This window comes from Galeopterus variegatus, unplaced genomic scaffold (assembly GCF_000696425.1).
Source record: "Galeopterus variegatus unplaced genomic scaffold, G_variegatus-3.0.2 Scaffold1073, whole genome shotgun sequence".
Lineage (NCBI taxonomy): Eukaryota > Metazoa > Chordata > Mammalia > Dermoptera > Cynocephalidae > Galeopterus > Galeopterus variegatus.
In genome coordinates, this window is record NW_007727184.1 from 127,475 (window position 1) to 154,923 (window position 27,449).

A 27,449-nucleotide genomic window follows, 5' to 3' on the forward strand; every position below is an offset into this window, starting at 1 on the left:
TGCCTTTTGGGTATGCATTAGACCTCCTAGTGCTGCATCTGGAACCCAGCAGACATGCGGTAAATGTTGATTCTCCTTCATTCCTCATTCACCTAGCACTTGACACACTGTGGGCTGATGAATTGCATGGAGCTGTGACTCTAAGTTTTAGCAGTTTGGGGTGGAACTGTTGCGGAACTCTCGGGTTGCCCACGCCATGCACTAACAGAGTCACTGTCATTTTCTTAACTGCAGATTGATCTGGAGCCAGAAGGAAGAGTGTATGTGATCATCGATCTCTCGGGGTCGTCGGGTGAAGGTAGGAGAGTATGACCTCTCATCCTTGTTCTCTGCCATTGACCGTTTATCTTCCAGGTCTCTTCCTTCCCTCCTTGGCTGGGACATATTATAGTGACATTTAATTAATTGGAATACTTTAAAGGAAAAGGTTATTTTGAAGATGCTTACTTATGCCTGTGTACCAAAAGGGACCAGCCATCTGTTAACTTTGGTGAAGCAGAGGGAAGATTTTTGGCTTACCGAGTGAGGCCAGTAAAGCAGGCGTTTTCACACGTGGTGTGCATGGCAGGCTTCGGTGGAGGGGCAGCCTCTCCCCGGAGGCTCGCGTGGGGTGTGTGTGGGGGATGGGAGGGAAGGAAGGAAGACCAGTTGGCCTAACGGTATTCAGAAATAAAACAAATAAGGTGTCAAACTTTGGAATCTTCCTTCTTTAGAGGTTTTACAGAAGTGCTACTTCTTTTACCAGTTCTTTACACAGGCAAACACCCTGCTCTTAAAGAGAGATAACGGGGTAAACGAGCATCTGCCCTTCACTGGCTCATTAGACAGCATATAGATTTCCTCTTCTTACACCTTCTTCTTTCAATCCTTTCTTTGCTCACTTAATACCTTTGAGGGGTTTGCTGGGTAGTGAGGACTGAGCAGTCAGGATAGAAGGGAAGGCTAGAAAATGAAACGTGTCCAAACAGAAACAAGGAGATGGTGACAGACTTCAGCTCTAAGGAAGGCTGGGAATTAGGACTGAAACTTAGTTGTTGAGACCATCTTTTCTCTTCTCCTTCACTTTCTATGTGTGGGTAGGGGACAGAACAATCAGCTTTCATGGCATGGCAGAGATTGGGAGACCATAGCTGGTTCATCTTGGCAGTGAGAAAAAATGGGGCTTGGGGGCTCTGTTCTGAGGGGAGGAGAGATTGTGTCAGCAAATTCAAAGGAGCTGGTCAAAGGAGGTGCTTGACAGTGATGTCTGATGACTTTCATTTGGCAAATGTATCGCCCAGTCTCAACAGGTGTTCAGAATAATTTAATAATTGTGTGTCCATGGGGATCATAATAGGATTCAGTCTTCTTCTAATCTCAATTATTTGGCATAGGTTTAAAACTTTAAACTTCATTCCAAAATTGGTTGCTTACATTTTCTGCTCTTTATTGAAATTATATTTTGGCATTTTCCCTTCTCTGCTCCCAGATCTGAACAGCCCAAAGAAGAATCTGTTATAGAAGATTTGAGGATTTAACAATATTTAATATGAAATATTTGAGACCTACAAAAGGACCTAAGTAAAAATAAAGTGGGCACCAGTATACCCACCACCCAGATTGAGAAATAAAGCAACCAGTAAGGCGAACCTTGTAGTTGCTTTTAGCATGGCATGGGATCCACATTCACCAGACTTAAGGAGATAAAAAAATGAATGAATAAATAAATCACAAGCAATTGATTTTTTTTTCTTTCTACATCTATGGCTTATTGCATGTGAATATCCAAAGCAATTTTCACTGGGCTAAATTCCGAGTCTTTTTTTCTTTTTTTTTATCTCTTTCATCTAAAGAAAATAGTTTACTTCAGAAATGCTGACACATGCCAGAATCTGTAAAGTGTTAGCATGTGTTGCTCTGAAGAAAAGAAATTTTTTCTCTTTTTTCTTGCTGTTGCTGGATTTGGGATCCTGTCTTTGAATGGTGGGTAGGACTTTCAGTCGTCCCTTCTTAGAAACTGATCTCGTTGTGCTCTGTTTGTATTGTGTGTGTCCTGTTGCTGGGACTATGAGGGCTCCTAGGCCAGAGGCGGTTTTGGTTTTGGAAGGGTTGGGAGGCTGAGGAGAGGACCCAGAGAATGAGGAACCACATCATTTGTTACCTAGACCGCATGAGAGGAGTCTGGGATAAAACACAGTGTCACAGCTACCCCATCGGGTTTACAGACTGTGGACATTCACAGATTCTTGTCTAAGTTTCTTTCTTAGAAAATACCTAACTCTTTATTCTGGGAAAGTGTGGATAGAGAGTTGAAATGAGACACAGCTGAAGTTTCCCAACTCTATTATTCTGTCCACAAGCATCCCTTCAGCCCCCCTATTGCAGAGGCTCTAGCCCCATCAAAGGGAAAAAAAATATTTATAGAAATTGCACAAACTTTACAACACATGCAAATTCTGAAGAGCTCAGAGAAAGGTGTGGGGGTGAGATGGTGTGAATACACCCTCTTATTCTAGGACGTGCCAAAGGATTCTTTTGCTTGCTAACATGCTGTTAGAAAGCCTGGGTGCTTACGTCTGCTAGAGCTGGAGCTAATGTGATTTCAAACAGTCTAATAAAATTCCACTGCTTGCATGTCCTGTGCAGTTCACCATAATGGGATTTGACTGGTGTGTGCTTTAGCTAAATCAGGCAGCCTAACCCCAGATGTAAGGGGTCAGGCTGGATGACCATTAAGGTCATTTCCGGTCATGTGATTTTATCCTTTGGTATAATTTGAATAGACATCTGTCAGAACTCACAGCTAAAGGCTAATATCTACAGCAGGTAGAAGGAGTTGAAAGAAATGGACTCCTGTTGACAGGTATAGTGCTAGACAGTTTACCTACATCATCCAAAGTAGCAAACCTACTCAGAATGCTCGTGTGAACCTCCACTCTCAGGTGCTTCTTCATGTTTTGCTTTTACCACAAATAATACTCGTAATCACAGGAGTTCCTGGTATACATGGCACTATGGACCCACCAGATACTAAATCAAAGCATAATTAGCCCAGGTACCAGAAGCATAAACAGCAATGTAATTCTCAAGTGCACAAATGATTGTTTCCTGCTGTGCACATTAGTTAGTATTGCTTCCTTCATTATGATGTAATTTTTATATTCTTTCTTATTCTTTATAACAATATGGGAATGTACCATTATTCACAGGCTTCCAGATGAGAGATGGTCAGGGGCTCATCTGGGGTCTTACAAGCTCTTCTTCTCCTGCTTTCCACCCAGGTGTAGTACTCATCCAGGAGAATTCTTCAAAGTCTAAACCAACAATGGAAATAACAAGAATTAGCCCTCATTGGTATGTTTGGACCACCAAACTGTTTCTCCAATAAAATACAGAGGATGCAAAATAATTTGGATGATTTTTGCAACACTATGTCACAAATAACACAGTTAAATCAAGCTGTGGAGGGATCGTGTATTGTGGAAGCAGAAGACGAGGAGCAGGAGAGGAATCCACTCCCCTCCCTTTCTGCAGCCACATGCTGCAGAAAGCACTCAGCAGATAGAGGGACTGAGCAGATAGAGGGTAAGAAGCATAGCCTGAGGAGTCCACCAGACCTGGATTTAAGTCCTGGTTCTAGTGCTTGCTAGGTTAGAGCTTCAGATTTCTCACCCATGAGGTGGGGATAATAGAATAGATACTGTGATAAGATTGCCATAAGAACAGTGCCTAGGTACAGTGCCCTCACATAGAGGAGATGCTCAAAAAGTATACTAAAGTCCTGCAGACTTGAGGGCAGGGAGGTGGGTATAGTTCTACCCAGTGCCCTTGAAAGAGCAGTAGGCAGGGAATTCAGGGAACAGCTTGAGGGCAGGTTTCTGACTCTGGGATGTGGCATGTTCACAAGGGCCAAGAACAGAGCAAGGTAATAAGGAGGCAATTTATAGAATAATGCATCCGGCAGGGGCTATCAGATCACCTTCTACAGAGTTCAGAAGGTGAACTCTTGCCATGGTTTTGCTCTGTGGTCTCTCTTTCTTCCTCATCTTCCCCAAAGTAAGTAATTCCCAGAAGGACATTCTCTAGCATCCCTTAGTCACTTTTTTGTGCCCTTAATGTCAGAAACTTCTCCTTGTCAAGGCCTGGACTTGTCCCATCTCTTTCAGTGCAGGCAGAGAACATGTGGTCCCCATGCTCTCACTGGCCCCTGGGTATATTCAAAGACAGTTATTAAATCTCTCTTCTTCAGGCTGGATCAGTTGAATCTCTTAACCTTTCTGAAGGAATATTTTAGAAATCTTAATTCATCTTTGCAGCTCTCTTCTGGACTTTTTTCAAGTTGCACAGACAGATGTAATCAAACCAGCTTCACTTGGTTCTGAAATGATAACATGTGTGTACAGATTTTAGCTTTACCAAGAGCCTGACAGTATTACTTCCATGTGGGAGATGGTGACATTGAGAAGTCAAGTAATATGTCCAAGGCAAAAAGGCTGATTATGGGTCCCTGTTGGGTCCAGATCCCAGGATACGATCTAGTCCCCTGCCGCAAATCATGGCCCCAATAATGAGTTTGCAACATGGCACTGATGTCCCCGCTGCTCTTTTCTATTTTAGTTCTTTTCTTCAGAAAGCTTTTTACAGAAATATAAAGCTCACATTTTTAGCTTTGAATCCAGAGATGACCCAGAGAATCCCTTTTATAAATAAGCACATCTTTCCATTCTCTTAGAAATGAAAGCTCCCTTGGTCCCAGCTCAGGAATGGCTGGATCCTTCTCAGACTCTCTGTAATGTGAATTCATCACTCAGTCCTGGACCTCACTCAAATCAGGTCCTGCCCTTCTCACTAAAGACATTAGGTACACACTCCAAGAGTCTTGTGTTCACGGCAAGCACTTCCTTCAGGGTTGAAATAGAATGTGTAGGTGTGGGCAGCGTGGGGCGAACTTTCTCTTGAAACTCTGTCTAAGCTAAGTGGGCAATATATATCTAGGTAGCATCTCTCAGGTTACAGAGTTCCTACCAGAGCTTCAGTTCATAAGGATCCTACCTCTTTTCTGCTAAATTCGACACTATTTAATCCAATGCCTTCTGGTTATCAGATAATTAAAAAGAACCATCTGTTCAAATGAACAGTAGTCACCAATACACTTCAACAAACCTGCCCAGCTTGGTGTCTGTGCTGGGCTTGGGGAACAGGAAGTGGAGAGAGAAGTGGAAAATGGCATTCACAAGAAGTGTAAATCATGGCCCTTGCCTTCAAGAAGCTTACAAGTCAGTTAGGAATCCAAGACTTGCAGGATGAAAGCATTAAAGAGGAATACAAGGCAATATCACATTGACTGCTCAATTGCATGTTACTAGGAGTTCTCCAAATGGGAGTAAGCTGGGACTGGAATAACCCAGGAGAACTTCAAAGAAGAGGCAGGGCTTGGGCTGGAAAGGAAAAGATAGGTAGGCTGGATTGGCAGGGCAGAAGTGGAGAGGCCATTCTGAGCAGAGTGAATCATTACCAAAGACAGCTCTGAAGCTCTTATTTTTAGGTATGGCTGGATGGGCAGGATAAATTAGATTCCGAGTGTGCTCTCTAGGAGTGTCCAAACAAAGACAGTCATCACTGTTGCAGGCAGAAATTTTCATGCTATGCAAACAAGAAAGTGAAATGCCTTAAATGATTAAGCTGTGTTTGAAGGTTGAAGGCAGTTCCTTCTGGGTGTGACTTCATGGTCAAAGCCTCTCTCCCACCCTGATCCCCAAAGAGGAGGGGTGTTCTAGGTCAAGTTTGGTCAACTCCAGGACATTGGGTGGAGCACATCTTATAACTATGGCACTGAGGTGTTTAGAAGGTCAAGCCCAAGTACAGGCATCCTTTGTGATCTTTTGTGCATTCTCTCTTTTCTCTCTTTTACTCCTTTTAGAGTCCCATGGTAATCACTCTACTATAGTCGGCATTTTCCTCTTCTCCAGCTTTCTAAGGTGTCCCCAAATCAAGCCCACACACTCCCACACTTTTCAAGTTCTGTTCAGTCTCTAATAAGAAACATTACTTGAGAGGTTAAGGAGACTTTCTAAGGTGTCCCCAAATCAAGCCCACACTTTTCAAGTTCTGTTCAGTCTCTAATAAGAAACATTACTTGAGAGGTTAAGGAGAGCCTCCAGCTTCCCAAACAGGAGACTTCAAAGCCAGGTACCAGATCCAAGGTGCTGATCAGTTTCCCTCCTGTGATGTGCCTAGGCAATGAGATCCTGGTCCTGTTCACTCCACAGCCTCCCCAGACATGCATGGACACGTCAGATCCTCTAGTAGTACGTGGAGTGCAGAAAACAACAGAATAACGAAATCCAGGTGTTCAAAAACATTTACCTTGCAATATGCACCCCACATTCCAACCCTCAGTGTAACGACTTGCTGCCGCTGATACTTGGACCCGTGGAGGAGGCCCCTTAGTCTCCAGATTTTTGTCTCCATTCTTTGTCCTGATGAAATGAATGCTTGTTCCTAGAAGTGGCCATATGCACCAGGTGTGACAAGGGGAATTAGCTTGAAAACAGTGAGAACCCAGCCCCTGTCAAGGCATTTATAATGTCACAGAGACATTGCTAAAATGCTTGATGAGAAATAAGCCAAGAAACCCTCATTTCCTTCCAAATGGCCTCTAGATGCACAGCAGTTCCTCTGAAATGAATCATCCCCGGTTAACACCACCAAATGCCAACCATTAGCAGATGAAAAGCAGAACTGAATCCTGAGTATGGAGAGCAGAGCTCTTTATGATCACTACTGGAGCCTCCTTCTCTCTGTCAAGGGAGCAGAGATGTATATTTTCTGTTGACTTGTGTGCTTGTTTCACTAATGAAGTCGTTGAAGAAGGAATAGTCATATTGAAGAAATAAGCTTAGAGAAAGGGTGGATTAATAATAGGTCCTTAGTCAAGAAGTGGGCCTCATGTTTCTCACATGGCCTCCAATTCTGTGTCTGTTGTCTTGCTGTCATTCCTTGCTATACTACCATTTCCTTGTTTTACAAAGGAGACTGTTTTGGGACATTCCTATTTGCAGCTCAGATGATATTGGGTCAAAGTTGGCCTATAATATAATCATTTGCTGTTGATATTCTCATGATTTGACTTAAAAGAAAAGAGTATTTCCATTCATCTAACCTAATTTAGACAGTTGTCTTTCAGGACCAGTTACTTTATTCTTTTATCCAGTTGAAATTGGCCAGTGCTAATAGTTTCATTGATTTTCCTTATTACCTAACTTTGTTGAAACATTCACATTTTCACAGTCAAGTGGACTCGCCATCTTTACTCCATCTGCTAACACTGGGACTTTTATCTTTCTCCTTTATTGTAAACTTTGGTGTGAGCCTGTGGGGGTCAGGGAAGGTGTATTTGCTCATGCACACACAGGTGACAGGGAATGTCTCTGGATGTCTTATTCCGCCTCCCCCTTATCTTCAGTGTCCTTTACTGGACACATCACTTATTTTCTTATCTAATGTATACTAGGCCCTGGGAATGGAGAGCTAATGAAAATGCTGCCTGCTCTCAGGAGGCTCATACTCTGATAGAAGGAGGCAAAGCAAGAGATCAGTAAGCACAATAGTGTGTTTTAACTGTTGGTTCTTGGTAGGACAGGGTACAAGGGGGCCACTGAGGAAACTCCCTTCGACTGAGGGCTCCCCCTTGGGTAGGCAGGCAATAAACAACAACCACTAACATGGCCACAGGATCTCATCCCTGAAATGCAGGTAGTGACAGATATCCTCCTTGCTTGGTTGAGGACACAGAGCTATCATCCACTGGTGATCCATCCAAAGAGAAGATAAAGGGGGATTAGGACTTGATTTATTCATATTTGAACTTTTCAGGAATACATCTGATTTATACATTCATTCATTCAATGTACAGCTAGCTATTAGGCACCTTTTGTATGCTAGTTACTCTACTCAGTACTGGGGGCACAGAAGTGAATGATATAAACAGAAATCCCTGCCCCGGTGGGGCTTAAATTCAAGGGGATGTCCTGTGTCTGTATGTGTGTGTGTGGGTTTAGGCTGTCTCTGCAAGGATACATAACACACTGAGAACAGTGGCTGTCTCTGGGGAAGGGAATGGAGGAATTTGGAAAGGAAATATTTCTTGTCAAGCTTAAAATTTTGTTTCTCTTTGCCATGTATGTGTATGAGCTATTTAAAAAATTACATAGAAACTTTGGAGAGAAAATGAATTAGGTATAAATGTGACCAGTCCCATACACAGAGGCACTGATTTACCCATGGGCAAGTGACTTGCCCATGGGCTTTAACAGGCTCCAGAAAACCCTGTCAGAGAGAAGTGACCCACTGAATACACAGAATGACATGTCTGAGGACAGAGAAGTCCAAGAGTAATGCTCTACACTCATTTATTGCTCAGCAGACACCTCTGATACGTAATGGGATATGTGGAAATTAGGGATTCCCTCAGACTGAGCCTGTCACTGAGGACTCAGTCCTCCCGACATGGAGAGGCAGGTGGGCCAGGTAACCTGTACTCCGCAGAGTGGGTGATGAAAGACTAGCTCCAGGGAGCCACTTGCCTCTGCCTGCCACCCTGCTTGCACCTTGCTGGATGGATGATACCACTGTGGCATTTTTAGTAGCAGCACTATTCAACATGTGGCGTCTGCTGCTTCTTGTCCCAAGCTTGGTCATCTCCACAGTCCAACTGGCCTCACTAGCTTCGGTACCTTCTGCTCTGCTCAGTAGGGCAAGCAAGCTTCTAGGAGCTCAGACCTACTCTCCAGACATTCAAGCTTTTCTGTTTCCTGACATTGAAAATAATGGTGATGTTTAGTTTAAGGGAAGAGAGATTCTCCGCAACAGGAACCTATGACCTCTACTATTAGCCAAGTGTGAATTCTTTCGAAATTATCAGGAAGGGTGAACTCAGAGGAAGTTCAGTTCACTTTCAGGTGTATCTATGTGTTATTGGGACCTGTCTTTTAGTTTCTGCTCCACAATTAGTTAATTACTTGATTTAATGATTCATTCAACAAACCTGTACTGAGAGTCTATTGCCTGCCAGTCACCTTGCTAAGGGGCTGAAGAAACAAACATGGGAAAAATACAGGTCTTGTCCTCCAGGAGCTCCCAAGCTAGGGGGCATCCAGCAACAAGTAACTTACTCTGCTTGGGCCCTGGTGGCCTGCTCTGTATGCAGAGAGGCGGGGCATTAAGGGTCCTTCCAGCTTTGTAGATCTGGGTCACCAAGAGAAGTTTGCACACAGCTGGGCACCTAGAAGGAGGAAGTGGGAGAGAACAAAATTTTTCAAGCCAGATCTCTGTACAGAGATTATTTTATTTAAGCCTAAATGGACCTGCCAGGTAGATTTTATCATCCCTGTTTTTCATATGGGAAAAATGAGGTTTAAAGAACTTAAGATTGTGAATCACCTGGAGAGCCTGTGGAAATGCAGATGGTTCTGACTCAGTGGGCCTGGTTACGGCCTGTGATTCTGCAGGAGATGCCCATGCTGCTGGTCTTCGGACCACACTTTGGGTAACAAGAGACTGTAAGACCGGAGATTTTTCCTCTGAACCATGCTGAGCAGACACCAGTTTCCTTGATTGAAAGGTAAGAGGGAAATCTACTGATTTCTCCCTTCCTGAACTCCTAATCACTTAGTCCCTCTCAGAGTCAATACCTTTGAATCCTTTTTGTGTTTAGGATCTCCTCCCTTCCCATCTCCTTCTGTGGAAAGGGGTTGAGAAGGCACTCAGTGTTCTTTGGGAGGCTGGGCAATGCCCAGTCCTGGCTTTCGTAGTCTGCAGAAGGTCAAAATGGGCAACACCAGAGTTCTTCAGAGATAAAAACAAGAACCAATTTATACCAGGAAAACAAAGCATTAAGTAACCCTCCTAAAAGCAACCAGTCAGGATATTGAATTTTTTTGTTTTCGTGTTTGTTTTTCTATAAATACCCTGAAGTATTGAGTGGTACTTGAATTTGATCCCACTGTGCTAATTTTCTCCCGGTTCCTGGGGCTTTAATTAAAATAACTCACCCCGGGACCTTGCTAGAACTTATCTCACCCTCCTCTGAAGCAGGCAAGTTGCATCTGCCTTTTATGGAAGGAAAATGCAGCAAGAATTCTGGATTAGGTGCTGGGTACACAGTAGGGCCTAATTTTTACTTGTTCGATAAATGAATATGTGACTAAATGAAAATAACAGGAAAGTATGTCACTTTTAAAGGAAACTATTGTGATAAACAAGTTGTTTGGACTGACTTTGCTTTGGATAATCAGTTGTTTCAGATTCCAGTGTATAATCAATTTCATGGGTGGGTGTGGGCCTGAATGTTTAAGCTTTTTGTGCCAGGTATTTATTGGGGACTTTCTAAGGCCACCTTGGTGCCTCCACACACACCAAGTCCCAATTATATATAAAACCCTCTACCCTCCCTGTTGATTTAACTACTTCTTTTTTCTTTCCAAATTTGATTTCATGTTTGCCTCCTCCTGGGAGCCTTCCCACACTAGCCCACCCCCAACACACCCCCCGGTTCATGACACTGTCATTGCCCCCACACTCCTCTTTGTCTTGCTATACAGCCATGTACTCATATATTTATAGAGTATCTATAACTAGAGCCCAGGTTGTACCCTGCCTACCCCATTAAGCCACAAGCCATTCAAAGGCAGAAGGTTCTGTGATGAATGTGCGGCTCTTGGCCGGCCTCGTGATATGTGGTGCTGGCCCTGCAGCATGGTCCTACTGTTCTGATTCTACAAAACCGATTTGGGAAAAGGACCACCTCCATACATGGGGCTTCTTGGTCCAGTGGAGAACCCGACATGAAGACAGACCACCAAAGCCCAGTATGAAACAAGTTACCATAGAGGTGTGGATGAAGACTAGAGGAGCCTGGGTTATTGGAGGGCCACCCTAATTCTGGTCATGAGGTCCCCAGTTAGTCACACTGAATTCAGCACTAAGCAGCTTTATGGTGAGGTGTAGTGGGAGTAACCCCTCTATTGAAATCAGAAGCCTGGACTCTGTTCCTGGCTCTGCTGCTAACCAGTCAATTGAAAATGAACAAATCATTGAGTATTTCTGACCCTCAACAGGATTGCATTGACAGCATTAATATGTTATGATTTGGAGAATGCTTAGTTTAGGGTTCTCAGGTGGAAGACTTCCTGAATACAGGTGTGAGTCAATGAGAGCATTTTCTAATCTCTCCCTACACTTACCACCAGGGAGCCAGATCCAATTATTCTTGGCTGAAGAACAGGAGTCTTAGTTGTAGGCAAGACCTGGTGGGTAACTTTAAGGACTTAAACTGTGGCCAAATGGAAAGAGGAAGGAACTTAGAACTTATTCCTGTATGCCTTAGGGCAGCTCTAGGATCAGAGGGGTTATAGGGAGTTACAGGGAGGCAGACTGGAGCTTGGTTTAGTATATGGGAAAAGCCTCTTATAGGCAGAGCTCTCCAGCAGTTGAATACACTTGACAGTAGGTGGGGAACTGTCCATCTCTGGAGGCATTCAAGTAGAGACTGAATGAGCGTTTGAAAATATTGTAGAAAAGATTTGTGTATTAGTTGGAGGGCTGGACTGGCTACCTGCAGTTCTTTTTCTGATTTTAGTGAACAAATGTTTCCATTCTTCTAATGGTCTTTTGTAAGATCTGAATATTAGTAAGAAATAACTTCCATAAATATATACAAATGGGAGATAAGGCAACTGTTTATTTTATTAAAAAGAAATCCAAGGCACACTTGCATCCAAGGCCTGCACTGTAATCATGTAGAGAATAAGTATATGAAATACTGAAAAAAGGGCAGGAGGCAATAAAATATTCAAATAACTGTACAAACACTTTCTGTAGAGTCTAGGCTCTATCAAGGCAGAGACTGTGTCTGTTTTGGTTGCTGCTGTACCTTCATGGCCTAAGACAGTGCCAGGATACAGTGGTACTTAGGAAATGTTTGTTAAGTGAGTTAAGGAATGACTGTTGTCCAGATAAAAAAGGCAAAGCCATGGAGGAGGCACAGTTGCTTGGCAGGCAGAAAGCACCACTGTGAACTATTACTTTCAGCCAATGGCTGAGTGTCCACGTCTGGCCCATAGGTTGTTTGAAGGCTAAAGAGATGAAAGTCAAAAACTGCCTTTAATAGGTGGGTTTGGTGTCACCAGGGTTGTTGGCAAAGAAGCTGGAGCTTGGAAGACACACTTCACCTGCTTAATTATAGATGTCTCTCCAGCTGCTTGACCTCTCCCTGCCTGTAATTATGGCCCCTGGAGCCACTATACTGTCAGGCCAACTAGAAGCACCTAGCTCTGCCTGGAGAGGAACTATTTTTAATTTTTTAAAACACAAATCAAAACAGGGTCTTTTAGATTTAACATTCACTTCCTGTACTGCTTGAGGCCTTCACTAGGCTTCGTTGCCTTAGAAAATGAACAAATGGTGATTTGTTTGACTTAAGAAAAAAATAGCTTTTGTGATTTGTTTCTCTTGAATCAATTTGTCCTTTGGACTTGATTTAAATCAGCCTTACCCTCCCCCCTTTCCACTATTTGTATCCTGAAATTGTATCATATTTTATGTCATGGGTCATCTGTACCTGTGATCCAGCTTAAGAATGGACATTTGCAGTGCCTTTGCAGCCCTCTGGGGATACTTTGCTGATCTTGTCTTAGCTCTTTCTTCCCGAAAGGTAACTGCTATCCTGAGTTTTGTATTAATTATTTTCTTGCATTTCTTTTTATGGTTTTACTACCTATATGTATGTTTTCTTAAATAATATACTGTTTTGTTTTACCTGCTTTTGAGCTTTATTTAAATAGCATCATCCTATATAAGTTCTTTGTGATTCATTCAATGTTATACTCTTGAAGTTGATATGCGTGTGGCTGCAGTTTATTCATTTGTATTGTTATATATTATTCTATTGTATTAATATTTCAAAATTCATGTATCCATACTTCTGTTTATAGACATCAAGTTACGTATTTTTAAGTTTTTGCTATTAGGGACAATATGTATTTTGCAGCACACTTGCATCTATCTATAGTTTCTGTAGGATATGTACCTAGGCATGGAATAATTGCTTCAATAGGTATGTATATACGTTCAACTTTATTAGATAATGATAGTTTTTCAAAGTGACTATACCAATTGATACCACCAGACATGTTCACAATATCCAACTGCTTTATATTTTCATGAATACTTGGTATTGTTAGACTTAGAAATCTCTACCAGTATGGGGGGTGATATACTAGTATAATTTTAATTTGTATTTCTCTGATTATACTGAGAGTCTTTTCACGTGTCTATAGGTTTTTGACCTTTCCTCAAAAATGTCTGTTCACTACTTTTGTTCATTTTTCTGTTATGTTTTCATCTATTTCTTGTCACTTCAGAGGCATACATGTGGTAAATATCTTCCTCTAATTTGTGGCTCATCTTTTCATTCTGTCTGTGGTCATCTGGTACATAGACATCCAAAGAATGAAACTTGGTGGGTCTTGAAAGACTCATTTCAAACGTCTGGCTTCCACACGTGTTCCTGCTAGGCTAATTGAGCACGCGGGTGCATTTCCATCCTGCTAACTCAATAGTTAGTGGCTAAAGGAGTTGATGTGCACGAAAGCTTGTGTTGAAAGTAAAATACCACACACTTACATTAAAAGGAAAGTCTAGTTTTCTTTCTACATCATCGTACTGCCTCAATTTTTATACATAATATACTGTGTGGGAATATTTTTTATTATTGGAGCTGCTTTTTCAATTTTTTTGTTTCACTTAGTGTGAAGTTATTGTCTGTTTGCTTATGTATTATCTGGGGGTGGGCTGGAGGCTAGAATGTCCTTCTAGAATGTAAGCTCCTGAGGGCAAGAATTTTATCTGACTTGTTTATATTCCTAGCAACCTGGAATAGTGCCTGGCACATAGTAGGTGCTCAATAAATATTTGATCAGTGAATGACTGAATTAGTGGTGTTAGTAGTCATGTTACCATTGCTAGCTAATCATTCAAACACTCTATTTAGGGGTTGCTCCCTGTTCAGATGACTTGCAAACTTACGTAGTACATTGTTCAGTGTATCTCTGGCCTTTTCCTTTCCAGAGAGGGAGGGTGGAGCTAGAGGACAGGAACTATGCCCTTGGGAGCTGAGAGCTCAGCTTTTAGACTTGTAACTGGGGCCCCCTGATGGGCTGGCACTCTTCTGATGCCAGATTTCTTGGGTGAGACCAGAATTTCCCAGGCTGTTTTCTTTGCCCTTCTGTATGGTTGCTGTCAAGTTTGTGCTTTTCCAAAGCCTGTTGGCTTTTGCTTTGTTGCTATAGAAACCAGAGCTGGTAGTTTGGGGGAAATGTGTGTGCATGTGAGTGCTAGGGAAGGGGATGTAGTGGAAGTGTTGGCCATGGTTGTGAAGGGAGTGAGGACGGCAGAAGGTGGTCACCACAGAAGTCTCTCTGAAGGTCCTGCCCACTTTGGAGGGCACTCTCTTCAGACAGCTTTTGATTTGGCATGGTGCAGTCTTGAGGAACAGACATCCCTTTGTAGATCTGCAAGTCTCCCCTGGCACCGGTCCAGCTCTTCAGTGGAACATCTGGAAAGCCTTGGTCCCTCCCTGTGCCAAAGCCGCTGAGCCCTGGAGACAGAGATCAATGACCCCTTTTTGGCTCCTTAACCCGTGTCTCAGACAAGTGTTTTTCTGGGAACCAGTGAGTAATGCGGATCTTTGATGCCAAGGCTCACGTGCTGCTGCAGTAACACTTTCACTTTTGATAAAAGGGTGCGGGTAGAGAAAGGACAGGGAGAGCAGTGAGAATTTGGCTTTTCAGGAAATCAGAACTCAAGTGGGGAGCCCTGCTTCCTCCTCAGCTGGTTTTCTGGCTGGGCAAACAGCTAGTTGAGCTGTTGCCTAATGTTAATGCTCCTTCATGCAGGGGCTGATGTTAGGGGTGGGGGTGGGCTTGAGGCAATAGACTAATTTGATTCTAACCTCCACAGGCAACCCTGCAGCCCCTGGGAGGTAATTCCGAAAAAAGTGCATGGTGATTTTTTATGCACATAATTTATAACACACTGGGTTGTGCTGAAGACAGTGAAAAGAACTTTTGATGTGTTATAGATTGGGGGTAAGTGTGCCATGTGGTTACGGGTTCTGCAGTAATGTTTTATAATCCATGTATTAGGTTGCACATTTAATATTTACCATAAACTACACACACTCACACACGGGTACTTCAAAAAGTTTGTGGAAAAGTAGAAGTAAAAGATAACATGAATCTTTCCAAGAATTTTTTGAAAACACACACATTCATATATATGCGCGTGCGCACACGCGTGTGCAAACACACACACACACACATACACACTAGAAAAATATAGAGGAGAAATGCCCTTAACCTGTCCCCCAATAAATGGCCTCTTCACACTTGGGGCCAGATCCCCAAGATCAGCTTATTTTCAGTGTGACTAAAATAAAAGCTCTTTTATTCTTACCTCTTTCTTGCACATCGTAGGTACTCAGTAAATGCCATTTGAGCTGTTGGTGAGAATGAAACCAGAGTTTCCCTTGACCCAGAACTTCTGCTATAGGTTTAACCCACTGGTGAACCTGCCCAGGCAACCCAGAGACAAATTGCCAGGTTTGCAACAGCAGATGATGGGAAACAAGCTAAATGTTTATAGCTAAGGGATATGTTGTACCTCCCTAGAATGGACTAATAAGCAACCATCATAAGTTTTTAGGCTTATTTTTATATATGAGGAAAGATGTTCAAAATAAATGGATTAGTAAAAAATGTAAGTTAGAATAGTAGGTATACTATGACCCCACTTGTGTAAGAAGAAAAAACACACACTCACAGGCACACACTAGACTTGTGTACACATGTGAAATTTTACTGCTGAAAAGTGGGAAGGTAGACCAAGGAACTTTTGCTCCCTCATATTGTTTTAACTTATTGACATTTTTGCACTGAGTTTATATGTGTTTAAACCTGTTACTCTGAATTCCCTGTTTGTTGCCTACTAGCACATCATCACTGTCTCCTCTTTCCTCCGGCAATCTGCCTCCTCATGCTTCCAGGTCTCAGCACCTACATGTCGCCTCCTGGACCTGTCCCCCATGCAGCTTGGCCTCCTTCTCTGAATAGCCACAGAACTTCTGGGTCATACCACTTACTGGTGCATTAGCCCTATCTGAGGTGGTTTCGCCTGGTTTCCCAGTGTCAGCTTGTCCAGCCAGACTGGCAGGAGTCGTGTTGCCTACTAGCACATCATCACTGTCTCCTCTTTCCTCCGGCAATCTGCCTCCTCATGCTTCCAGGTCTCAGCACCTACACGTCGCCTCCTGGACCTGTCCCCCATGCAGCTTGGCCTCCTTCTCTGAATAGCCACAGAACTTCTGGGTCATACCACTTACTGGTGCATTAGCCCTATCTGAGGTGGTTTCGCCTGGTTTCCCAGTGTCAGCTTGTCCAGCCAGACTGGCAGGAGTCAGTGTGGCGCTGTGTACAAGAAGGCATCAGGCATTACCTACCTGCGCAGTCTGAGGGGTAGGGGTCTCTTTGGCTGGCTCTTGGCTTCTGTGACTTGTACCCAATGGCTGCCGTGCTGGGAAACCTATTGCCAGGTCACCCTACAGATGATGGGAACTAGGTTGCAATGCTCAGGCCTTTGGGAACTGCTAGGACTCAGTGCAGGCAGTTCATTACCAAAAAGTCAGTCAGCTCTGTTCTGCCCCCCAAGGCTGTGTGGGCTCGCTCTTCAGCTTGCCGGCCTCTTCCTCCCCAACACTTTCCTCCCGCCACTCTTCCCCTTCCCACTCCTCCTACTTTTAGGCTTTTCTTCCTCTTGGGTTCTGTATGGCCCTCTCTTCCATGCGAGACAGCCTGCCCTGGTGGAGCGAGGGTAGGGCCACCCAGAGCGAGTTAAACTGTTTAAACAGCGGAGGGCTGGGGAGCCCCTAAACCAAGCTCCATCATTTCGTCTACTAGTCCGCTGAGGTTAGGCCAAGTGATGTTGGTCCATGTCAACTTATGTACATGTGGGAGTGTTAATTTGAATGAATGAAAAGGCTTGCTTACTTAACATGTTTCCAACTCTAGTGCTAACTGGAAGGGTGACCTGGGGTAGGTTGCATCTCTAGTTCCTCTCCTATAAAATGCTAACGTTCCTTCCAACTTGTCCAGTCACGCTGCCTGCACCTGTCGTGGCGCTCGCTGGGCGTGAGGGGAGGGAGAGGAGAGGGACCGAGGGGATTTTCTGACTGCAGGTGGCTCTCTCCTATCGGAACTCTCGCCCGGGACGCGGAGAGACCATTCCCGGCTCAGAGGTAGCTTTGCGCCTGGGAGAGGATGACCTCCCTTCTCCAGGGACCGCGTCCCTAGGGGGTGCAGGGTTTCAGAAAAATGCCCGCTGGGGGCGGCAGGGGCCAGCGGAGGATCTGGGGGTCCGGGAGAGGCACGAGGAGGAAGCGGGGCGGCTGGGGTCGCGGCCGCCGGCGTAGCGGGCTCGGGACGAAGAGAGGCTGCGCGAGCGAGAGTCCACGCGGTGGGTGTGCGGCGCTTTCATTCAAACTTTGGGGAGTCTTGGTTCGGGCGTCAGCGAAGGTGTGACCAATCAGAGTGCAGATACGGGAATAAATTATGCAAATCACCATCTGGCGATGGGTCAGATGACTCCGATACTTTAAAAAAGTACTTCGCTGGGAGCTCGCGGTGTGACAGCGGCCCTTGCTTCCCCGCAGATCTGGTTCTGGCTGCCCTGGAGACGTGTGGAAGGCAGCAATTGCATCCTGCTCGGCGATACATGAGCCAGTTGAAAGGCCATCTAGGTTTAAAGTTCATCCCTGTTCCTGGCTCCCCTAGACTAGCCCCTCGCTTTTCCAGCTTTCAGTTTCCTCACTTGTAGAATGGCAACAATAAAACTGCCCATCCTACAGCCACTTTTTTTTTTTTGTAGAGAAGGAATCTGAGGCTCTGGTTTAGCTGGTTGGAAAGAAAGCCAGGATTCCGCATGGGGCTGAATGGCTCTGCCCCTGAAGGATCCACTTTCTGCCCTCTCTACCTGCTTTGCACATCACAGTGGGTGCCCTCAGCATCCGACCCATTGGCCGAAGGGCCCCCAAATCCTCTGACATTGCCTGCAAATACTTCTGTATATTCTGAGCATGCATTTTAAGGGAAGAAGGTGCATAGCTTTGCTCCAGTTCTCAGAAGAATTCAAGACCTCAAAAAGCCTAAGAATAACTGCTCTGGAGAATGGTCTTGGGTCCCACCATGCCACACTGGGGTAACCTTTCTTCTTGTTCTTTTTTCCCCCCCATATTTTTAGGAATGAAATACTTGTTACAATAGACTGTTCTAAGCAATTCTTTTTCGCATGAAAGAAATGTAAATTGCTGTAATGGAAATAATTCTAAAATGTAAACTTAGTTGCCTTCAAAAGGAGAATGAATGTACTGAACATAACTTCAGTGTTTAATGTTTTGGGCATTTTCGTGAATATCAATTATTGGCTTATGCTCTTCTAAGGAGTGTGAGGGTTGTAGATTTGTCCCTACATCAAAGGACCCCAGGTTGCTTTCTTTCTAATTCCTCCCCACCATTCCTATGGGTTATAAAGAGATATCCTATTTTATGTATAATTGTTTATGCGGGAGCTTGAGGATGACTTCAGCTTCTCTTTTGAAGTACATCACTTGTTTTTATAATCATTACTTGTGTCTTAGAGCTATGGATCCACAGCAAAATGGAGCTATGTTCTAGGCTTCAGAACATTGGGTCTCAAATTTGAGGGGGCATCAGAATCACCTGGAGGGTTAGTTAAAATACAGTGTTCTGGGCCCCACTCCTAGTTTCCAGGGAGGCCAAGAATTTGCATTCCTAATAAGCCCCCAGGTAATTTGAGACCTCTGGTCAGGGGAGCAGGCTTTGAGAACCACTGTTTTAGAGTAGCATTTCTTAAACTTTAATGTGTGTACAGGTCACCCAGGGACCTCCTTAAAAGGCAAATTATGAGAAAGTCTGGATTGAGCCCTGATCTTCTGCTTTTCTAACCAGCTCCCAGGTGATGCTAATTCTCCTGGTCTGCAGACCATGCTTTATGCAGAAAGACTTTAGGCAGTGGTTTTCGGCCCTGGCTACAGGATTAAAACACATGAGAGACTTGTGGAACAATGAAGAAGAGAAGAAAAAAAGAGTAATATCCCAAAATAGCTAAACTGGAATCTCTGGGGTGGAGCCTGGTGTTGGGAAAATATAGGAAAATGGTCGGGGCCCCTCAGATGTTCAGAATCTTGCTGAGCATTTGCTGTAAATATCCTCAGGTGTTCCTTGGTTACTACTTAATTGCATATGAGCACCCAGGTGTCCTGGGTTATAGACCTAAGTATAAAGGACTAACAGCTCCCATACATGCTCCTTCTCAGAACACTCCAAGCCACTAGGATGGCTGCTCCTAGCTCTGAATAAAGCCTATTAATTTTTACCCATGGATCCCAGGACCTTTTTCTATTACCTAGCTCTTATACCTATGTGTGGAGGGTTTGTGACCCATTCTGTACAATGGGCTGGAGGGGTCTGTGAGCCCTAGCTCTACACCTGGGCAGAGGTATAGCTCTCTAGCTGAGTTGAAAGTGTAGTCAAGGTTGAGAGTCTTGTTCTTGAGGTCATGAGGTTGCTGAAAGTGTGTCCTCTAAATAAATGGAGTGTTACAGTATTGAGTATTTGACTAGGAGTTTGAATGTGTCCTCTCAAATTCAGGTGTTGCTAGTGTGATAGTATTAAGGAGTGGGGCCTTTAAGAGGTGATAAAGCTATGAGGACTCCGCCCTTGTGAATAGATTAAGGCCCTTATAAAAGAGGCTTCAGGCAGCATTTAGCTTGCAGTGACAGGGTGCAATCTTCTTTAGAAGCCTAAGAGCAACCCTCACCAGCCAACCAAACTTGCTGGGGCCTTGATCTTAGCTTTCTCAGCCTCCATAACTTTGAGGAAAATAAGTTTCTGTTACCTTTGAATCATCTGGAAAGCATTAAAAGATACAGATGAGATAATATGTTTGGGATTTGCTTCCAAATGAATGGTTGAGGGAGAAGCAGATAAGGGTGTTGATCTGTGCTGTCCAGTATGTAGTCACTAGACACTGTGGCTATTTAAATTAAAACCTAAAAACTGAATTCAGTTCCTTTCTGACACCAGCCACATTTCAGTGCTCAGTTATGTGACTAGCAGCTACCATATTGCACAGCACAAAGACTATTTCTATCACTGCAGAAAATTCTGGACAGCACTGGTGTATGAAATGAGATTGGCCATGGGTTGGTCATGTTGAAGCTGGGTGATTGGGTTCCTTGTCTATTCTTATATTTAAAACTTTCTGTGCCTAAAAAAGACACCCAGGCCTTACTCCAGACCTTACAAAATCAGAATCTGTAGGGGTGGGGCCACACATCAGTGTTGTTTTGGCAGCTTCCCAGGTGTTTCCATTGTGCAGCCAGAGTTGAGCCTCCCTGGGCTAATTGAATAGGTGTGCTTAGCCATGATTAGATCCAGCTGTGTTCCTGACCCGTGTGACCTTCACTCTACTGCTTGGTGCCTGGATTTTTCCTCATCTGGTTAATGAGGATAGGGGGTACCTGTCCTGTTTTCCTCTCAGATGTGTAGTGAAATCCAGAGAGAAAAGACTAGAAAAGGTTTTAAAAAGGTCACTCTGTACACCTAAGAGGTTTGTTTCTTTTTCCTTGTTCCAAGTCTCACTACAGTGAGACCTTGGAGTAGGGTTGCCAGATAAAGCAAATAAAAATCCAGAAAGCCCAGTTAAATTTGAATTTTAGGAAAACTATGAATAATTTTAAGTATGAGTATGTTTCATGCAGTATTTGGGACATAAATATACTAAATTATTTGTATTTTATCTGGCCGCCCTTTCTTGGAACCTTTTTTCCTGCTGCAGCTGATGGGTGGAGACCTTCAGGTTTTTTTATTTGTAGCTGCAGATCCATGAGGCTACTCTTGTTTGGGGATTTTTTTCTGTTCACTATCTCTGTGAAGGAGATCAGGACAAGAGAGAAAGTAGGAGAGTTTGCCTTTAAAATTCAGTGGAGGAACATCTCTCCATTTATTTAAGTCTTTGACTTTCAGGGGTTTGTAGTTTTCCTCATAGATTGTGTACGTATTTGGTTAGATTTATACCTGAAAGTGTGTGAACTAATGTTTTTAATTTTAAAGTCCAATTGTTCATTGCTGGTACATAGTCAAGCAGTTAGTTCATGGAAAATGCATGTTATGAAAAGTATGCATTGAAAGAAAGTGAGCTGAGACGCCAGGTACCGATCAAGCTTTATTAAAGGAAAAGAGTCTACCGGGCTGTGCTCAAAGTGGAGGACAGCCCGGGGCTGCCCTCAAGATGGAGAACAGCACCAGGTGTGGGGGTGGTAGAGCTTATAGAGGGTGCCAAGGGCTGGCTAATACAATCAAGGAGGGGCATTATGCTAATGTGGAAGCTACACAACCAGGGTGGAGAACTACACCCTTGCGAAGCAAAAGGGTTCCTGTTTTGCAGAAGTCACGAGGCTTCTTGTAAAGGGAAGGGAAGAGGGGTTTGGTGCTGGAGTGGAAGACAAGGCTGGTGCTATTTTGTGCTTATTGTGTGCACAATGGCGCTGGTCATGTCCAAGATCCATTACGCATGTATTTCAATTTTTTATTTTTTTTTTGCTAAAATTGAAAAACAAAGATCAAATTTACAGTGAAGCTTGGGTGGAAGAATGGTGAAATCATTGATTTACAAAACATTTATAAAGACAATGCCCCAAAGAAAGCAGCGTTTACAAATGGACAGCTCCTTTTAAGAAGGGAAGAGACGATGTTGAAGATGCTCACAGCAGCAGACCATCCACAGCAATTTGCAATGAAAAAATAAATCCCGTTCATGCCCTAATTGAAAAGGACTGATGATTAACAGCAGAAACAATAGTCAACACCATAGTCACCTCAACTGGTTCAGCTCATGCAATTCAGACTGAAAAATTACAGTTGAGCAAACTTTCTGCTTGATGGGTGCCAAAACGTATGTGCCCAAATCAGCTACAGATAAGAGCAGAGCTTTCAACAGAAATTTTAAACAAGTGTGGTAAAGTTGTTGAGGCATTTCTTTGAAGAATTGTAAGAGATGAAACATGGCTTTACCAGTACAATCCTGAAGAGAAAGCCTGATCAAAGCCATGGCTACCAAGAGGCGGCCGTGGTCCAGTCAAAGCAGGATCAGACCAGTCAAGTGCATTGGTCATGGCAACAGCTTTTTTGGATGCTTAGGGCATTTTGCTTGTTGACTTTCTAGAGGGCCAAAGGATGATAACATCTGCTTATATGAGAGTGTTTGAGAAAGTTAGCTAAAGCTTTAGCAGAAAAACACCTGGGAAAGCTTCACCAGAGCATCCATCTCTACCACAATGCTCCTTCCTGTTCCTCTCATCAAACAAAGGCAATTTTGCAAGAGTCTTGATGGGAAATTACTAGATATCTACCTTACAGTACTGATTTGGCTCCTTTTGTTTCCTAATTTAAAAATCTTTAAAGGGCACTCACTTTTCTTCAGTTAATGTAAAAAAAAAAATGACTATTGACATGGGCAAATTCCCAGGACCCTCAGCTTTTTAGGGATGCACTAGATGGCTAGTATCATAGCTTATAAAAGTGTCTTGAACTTGATGGAGCTTATAATGAGAAATACTTGATTTTTTATTTTTGTCTTTTAATTCAATTTTTCCATGAGTTTTTTTGTGTTATCCTCGTGAGGGAGGGAGTGGAAGAACTGATGGTCAGCAATCGGGGGCCCTCAGTGCAGGGGCCTTCCACCTTCCTCCTCAATTCTGCAGGACAGCCCCCTGGGGAACCCTAGGTCGTTCGTGTTTCCGGGGCTCCTGAACATCTCCCTAGTTGGCCAGAGGAATTCCATTTAAACTAAAAAAAAAAAAAAAAGTATCTTTGTCTTTAATCACTCACTCAGGCCAGGTTTTCCTGTGGACCCACACAGCTTTTCAAATGCTCTCTGGTTGCTCCATTCTCCCCATAGGGGTAGTTTTGAGTCCTGGCTTCTGGCTGAAATCATGTGACACTTTAAAAAACACTCATGCCTGGTTTGGAGGGTGAGTGCGTGGGTGTGTGTGTGTGGGTGTGTGTAGCATATGCATCTTTTTAAAGATCTCCAGGTGATTCTAAGGCCCAGCTTGGCTTAAGAATGCCTGCTGTAAACCTCAAATGCCAGAATTCCCTCTGCTGTTAAGCAGCAAAGCTTCTTTTTAGGATAGTTAGTCCACCCTAGGTGAGTAAGTAAGGAAGAGAAGCTGATGAAATGCATTTGCACCAAAGGATGGGCGGTTGCCAGCCCCCCTCTCCCGAGCTTTACTTTCCCTCCTGGATTTTTGCATTTTAAGTAATTGGTAGAATTTTCAGCTGTGTGTCAGGTGAAGAAGAAATGTTCATTTGGTGTGCAGGGTGCTGCGGGTTTTCTCGACCTTCTAGGATCATTACAGGTGATCTGTCTTAGAGCCGGGATTAGGACCTGGTAAAAGTATTTGAGATGTTGGTTAAATACCTTAAATATAAAAATCAGTAATTCAAAATTAATCACTCAGATTCACTAATAGCTTTAGAAAAATGCAGTGTGTGCTAAACGTTAGCCGTCATTGTTATTATGACCAAGCATTCCAACCATGCTTTTAGGGGAAAAATTAGATGAGGGAATAAAAAGTGTTAAGTTCTATGTCCTATTTAAAACTGCTGTAATACTGTTAATAACTGCTAATAATGATTTCAAAAAACCCCACAAAATCTAGCACTTATTTAGCACCAATTATGCCAGGCCCTGTGCTGAGCCTTTTACACATGCTACCTAAATTTTTCCTCATAACAACCGAATGTGAGGTGGGGACAGTTATTCTTCCCATCATCCTAGCATAGAGGTTGAGTTACCTAAAGAGGCAACACCTAGTGGAGTGAGCTTTGGATCCTCACCTGGGCAGTCTGTCTCTGTGGTCCATTGTTCCCTTCTATGGAAGAACTCAGGGCCTAAGGTGAGACGTTCCTTTCTGGCCATCAGTGTCCTCACCTGTAAGAGGAGGTGTTTGGATTAGCTGTTCCCTTCTGGCCCATAGCGGCTGCCTCTGCAGGGTTTCTCTTTTCTCTGAGTCCTCGATTTTGAAGAGCCTACCAGTATTACTCTCCTCATTCTGGGGAGAAAGTTAGAGGGCCTGGTGGGTGACCAGGTTGCTAGAAAAGCAGAACCTAAGACTGCAATTCACAAAGTGCTTGAGGGTAAGGTGGCCCTAACAAGGCAGTGTGACCACTTTTTTAAAGAAAAGTTCCATGCAAAGTCAGCTATTAGCATCATGCTCTAGAATTTCTGTTTGGATGCTCTTGACCTGTCTTAAAAATATAATTTAAACCCCCCCCCCCCGCCACAACACACTTTTTATCCTCAGTCATTATTTACATAGTTGAATGTTAACTATTGATTTGGGTATTTAGACTCTTTAATTAAAATTCACATTCAGGTTTTTCACTGTTGGTATTTTCGTTTTTCTTTTATTAGACATGCAGAGCAAAATTCCCACCTGCCTCTCTTTAGCATCATGGAAGCAGTTTTGAAAATAAGGAGGTGCTGGGGGTGGGATTCAAGGAGGAATAGTCTCATGGTCAAGTGTGTCGTCTCTGGAGCCACACACACTTTGTTCAAATCCAGTTTCTATCAGTTACCTTCAGGTGTGTAACCTCAGGCAGTTTCTGTAAGCGTTCTAAGCCTGGATTTCCTTATTTGTACACGGGGATGGTAATTCTCTCTCCTTGGCCTCGTGATTCATTGAGGTTAGGACAGTGCTGGACACATAGCAAGCACTCGGTGATGACAAAGACCCCCAGTGGGACCCGCAGCACTCAGGAGGAACACCCAGGCTTCCCAGAAGATGGTGAGTGAAGGCTTTGAGGAAATGGGTGCATGGCTGTCGGATGCTGTGGGAGAGACCTCTCAGAGTGGAGGCTGCTCCGGGGCCTGCACATGCCGCTTGTCTTCACAGATTCCAGGTGTCCTGTTCCTTTCAGAGGGACTGTGGCTGAATGTGGAGGAATAAAGCAGGCACCTCAGTTAACCGGGGATGGAAGCCCCCTCCGTCTCTGGAGGAAAATCTCATCTGTGTGTGGCTCTGGCTTTGAGACATTTCTTGCCCTCCCTGCTGGGGACAAATGGAAGGTCAAGCAGGTTCACATGCAACTGGAGCTGGGGCCCAGGATCTTTGTTGGAGAAACATTTAAATAGATAAATTCTTTACCTGTTGGAGATTAAATGCTCTGAGAAACCTGTGGTTAGATAATCTAGCACCGAGGAAGAGACTATAATTGTTCCGTTGCTCTGCATTTCTCTTGATAGAAATCAAAGCTTGTTGTCTTAGCAGAAAGAGCAATAAAAACATCTTCAGAGGAGGAGCTCTTTTTTCCTTGACTCTTTGAGAGCAGATGATTTAGAGGTTTCTCTATAAGAGATTAAATGGGATTCAGGTAAACAGCTGAAGGGTTTACCTGGGATTAAGTTTTTAAAAAACCACCCTCCTAGGGGGTGTTTTCCTTTGGGGAGATAAGGAGCAAAGCAGTGTCTTTGGAAGTGAGGTCAGAGGTGAGGGTTTAAGGGATGAGGCATGGACTTCTCCACACCCCCTCCCAAGACAGTGCCCCAGAGACAGCGTTCTTTCCCACTTGGTAGAACCTTCCCCTTAGACACTGAGGTGCTGGCTGGCTGAGTTTGGTGACTGAGTGGAGAAGAGGCAACCTGAGGAGATTGAACCAACCAGATCAGTGACCTATAGAACTCACCTTCTCATTCCACAGGTGCCAGGGATAGAATGTGAACAAAGCAAAAATCTCTGCCCTCATGGGGCTTACCTTCTGGTGGGGGAGAAAGACCACAGATGACATGTCATGGTGGTTATGTAATTATAACTGCTAAGCAGGAAGAAAATAAAGCAGGAAAGGGGGGATATGAACTGTAGGAGGTGGTGAGCCCGAGATGTTAGGGGGACAGGGAGAGCTTTGTGTAACATCGTGCAGGAAGTGAGGAAGTTAGCCGTGCAGGAATGAAAGAACATTCTAGACAGAGAAAACAGCAAACACAAAGGCTCTGCATGCAAGGAAGCCTCGACTGGAGCAGAGAGAACAAGGAGGCAAAGGGCAGCAAGGCTGGTGAGGCAGGAGGGAGCCAGCTCGTGTGGGACTTCGTGGATCACAGGACTCTGGCCTTGGCTCTCAAGTAAGGTGGAAGCTATTCGATGGTTCCTAGCAGAGAAGTGGCCTGATCAGAGATTTAACAGGTTTTTTCTGGCTGCTGTGTAAGAATGGCCAGTCAGCGGCAAAGGCAGAACCAGGGGCCAGTCAGGAGCCACTGCTGTGATCCAGGCTAGTGATGACAGTGGCCTGGATCAGGGTCATGGCAATGAAAAGAAGTTAGATTTTGGATATATTTGAGCAGGTAGTTGAATTTTATTGACATGCTAGAGGTGGATTGTGAACTGTGGATTGTGAGATAAAGAGAGAAATCAAGGATGACTCGAAGGTGTTTGGTTTGAGTAACTGGAAGGATAGAGTTGCCGGTAGCTGACATGGGAGAGACTGCAAGGGACGGAGGCCTATTTCGGAGCTCCATTTCAGCCGTGTTAAACTTGATGTCTGGGAGATGTTGAGGGCAGCTGGATGTTCATCTGTGGTATTCAGGTCATGGTCCTTACTGGAGATGTAAGTTGAGGAGTCGTGAGCATGTAGGTGGTATATGGAGCTGTGAGTCTGGAGGAGGCTCCTGGGAGCTGGCAGTGTCCTTTGTGGTTTCCTGTGCAAACCTGTCATATTCCGTACTCAATCACATGGAATGCAAAGGGTTATACAGTGAGTCAGCTGAAAAGTCTGAATTAGAGCCCAGGTCTGCTAATGCCTACCCAAAGTCACTTCTTTATTATGTTTTAACTGGAGCTATAACACTAGCAGAGTTTGCTGAGACTCTGGGCAGTAGGAGGTGGCTCTCACACATACAAACTCAACTGTCTTAATACAGGACGACCACTTCCTAGTCTTCCAACCTAATCCTCAGAGTGCTACTCCAAAATGAGGCAGTCTGTGAACTTTCTGCTACTAGTCAGTAAAGAGATAAGACCAGAAATTGAGAGGAGGCATTTAGGAATTCTCACGACAACTTGAGTATTGCCACAATATCCAAGGACAACATCAGTAGACCCACTTTCTGAGCAGCGTATGGACAGATTTGGATGGTGTTGATCTCACATGGTGGCTCATTTGTGGTATGAGCTTGAGTCATGCATAGTAGGAATGTGTAGTAGGTTATACATGAATAAACGCAGGTTCTTCCGCACAGATAGTTTGAGAGGCACCACTCCAGGGCACCCTTAGCTTTCATGG

At 44.0% G+C, this 27,449-nt stretch overlaps 1 protein-coding gene across 1 annotated transcript in view; it reads left to right on the top strand.

Moving 5' to 3' along the window:
- Positions 1-233: 233 nt before the first annotated feature.
- PRKCE (protein kinase C, epsilon) overlaps positions 234-27,449 on the top strand; it is a gene marked incomplete at its 3' end in the record, with an annotated part of 314,978 nt that continues 287,762 nt past the window's right edge. The window contains exon 1 of the mRNA XM_008574606.1: positions 234-298. The remainder of the gene's footprint in view (positions 299-27,449) is intronic.